A 1,954-nucleotide genomic window follows, 5' to 3' on the forward strand; every position below is an offset into this window, starting at 1 on the left:
CCACTAACAGGAGCCATGATGAAGATCATCAGTGTTCTTCACTTCACCACTCAGTGTTATAATGCAAAGCATTATGCATGATGAAAGCAACATTTGTTACACTGGAATCTTCTGGGGTTAAATGTGTATATATGAAAGCGCAGTGCCTCTATGTGCACCACACCAGCCGTTTGTGTACACGTGTGGATGGTTTGTCCTACAACACAGATGTGTTTGCACTTGAAATATAATTTGCAGCACTGTGTGAATATTAATCTGTAACCTCTGTCCCTGTGAGCGATAACACTATTCATCACCGCGAGCCGCTTTACAGTCTGCTGACGGACGATAATCTTTTACAGCATTGTCGCACATCTCCTGGACTTCGGCCTACACGCGTCAGGAAGTCCTGCTGAGCGTGGAGGAGCATGGAAACCACACACTATACTCATGAGAACACATATCCCAGCTCTGTTAAACACGTAATCTATAAAACAGAATCGTAGGAATTTGAAATGATGTCATAGTGTTTGTTAATGTGTATGGAAATATAGAGACCAAAAGTCTTCTGACTTATTGAACATCACATCCTGGTCAAGTGTGAATAGTGGATTGTGATTGGCTGGAAGGAGTTCAGGTGTGAATAGTGGATTGTGATTGGCTGGAAGGAGTTCAGGTGTGAATAGTGGATTGTGATTGGCTGGAAGGAGTTCAGGTGTGAATAGTGGATTGTGATTGGCTGAAGGAGTTGAGGTGTGAATAGTGGATTGTGATTGGCTGGAAGGAGTTCAGGTGTGAATAGTGGATTGTGATTGGCTGGAAAGAGTTCAGGTGTGAATAGTGGATTGTGATTGGCTGAAGGAGTTCAGGTGTGAATAGTGGATTGTGATTGGCTGTAAAGAGTTCAGGTGTGAATAGTGGATTGTGATTGGCTGGAAGGAGTTCAGGTGTAAATAGTGGATTGTGATTGGCTGGAAGGAGTTCAGGTGTGAATAGTTGATTGTGATTGGCTGGAAGGAGTTCAGGTGTGAATAGTGGATTGTGATTGGCTGAAGGGGTTCAGGTGTGAATAGTGGATTGTGATTGGCTGAAGGGGTTCAGGTGTGAATAGTGGATTGTGATTGGCTGAAGGAGTTCAGGTGTGAATAGTGGATTTTGATTGGCAGGAAGAAGTTCAGGTGTGAACAGTGGATTGTGATTGGCTGGAAGGAGTTCAGGTGTGAATAGTGGATTGTGATTGGCTGGAAGGAGTTCAGGTGTGAATAGTGGATTGTGATTGGCTGGAAGGAGTTCAGGTGTGAATAGTGGATTGTGATTGGCTGGAAGGAGTTCAGGTGTGAATAGTGGATTGTGATTGGCTGGAAGGAGTTCAGGTGTGAATAGTGGATTGTGATTGGCTGGAAAGAGTTCAGCTGTGAATAGTGGATTGTGATTGGCTGAAGGAGTTCAGGTGTGAATAGTGGTTTGTGATTGGCTGGAAAGAGTTCAGGTGTGAATAGTGGATTGTGATTGGCTGAAGGAGTTCAGGTGTGAATAGTGGATTGTGATTGGCTGGAAAGAGTTCAGGTGTGAATAGTGGATTGTGATTGGCTGGAAGGAGTTCAGGTGTAAATAGTGGATTGTGATTGGCTGGAAGGTGTTCAGGTGTGAATAGTTGATTGTGATTGGCTGGAAGGAGTTCAGGTGTGAATAGTAGATTGTGATTGGCTGAAGGAGTTCAGGTGTGAATAGTGGATTGTGATTGGCTGGAAGGAGTTCAGGTGTGAATAGTGGATTGTGATTGGCTGGGAGTTGAGTTCAGAACATTGAACATGAAGGATGTTTGCGTTTGAATCTAAATTACTGTGCTGATTATAAACACCCGTAACCATAGTAACATCCAGTCCCAGTTCCATACACAGAGTGAGGCAGCGATTGTAGATGTTTCCTAATGACCTTCCTGAGCTCCATGGAGGATTTCTGCATGTTGGAGGAT

The 1,954-nt window shown here is 43.9% G+C and overlaps 1 long non-coding RNA gene across 2 annotated transcripts; it reads left to right on the forward strand.

Annotated features, from left to right (window-relative positions):
* Nucleotides 1–471: 471 nt before the first annotated feature.
* On the forward strand, nucleotides 472–1,763 carry LOC310723325. 2 transcript variants are annotated; one of them, XR_014532634.1, is made up of 3 exons: nucleotides 472–848; nucleotides 966–1,429; nucleotides 1,469–1,763. It is a non-coding gene; the product is annotated as an uncharacterized lncRNA (long non-coding RNA). The 2 variants fall into 2 exon arrangements; XR_014532635.1 differs by having other exon boundaries at nucleotides 1,005–1,429.
* The last annotated feature ends 191 nt before the right edge of the window (nucleotides 1,764–1,954 follow it).

This window comes from Silurus aristotelis, assembly GCF_946808225.1.
Source record: "Silurus aristotelis genome assembly, chromosome: 3".
Lineage (NCBI taxonomy): Eukaryota > Metazoa > Chordata > Actinopteri > Siluriformes > Siluridae > Silurus > Silurus aristotelis.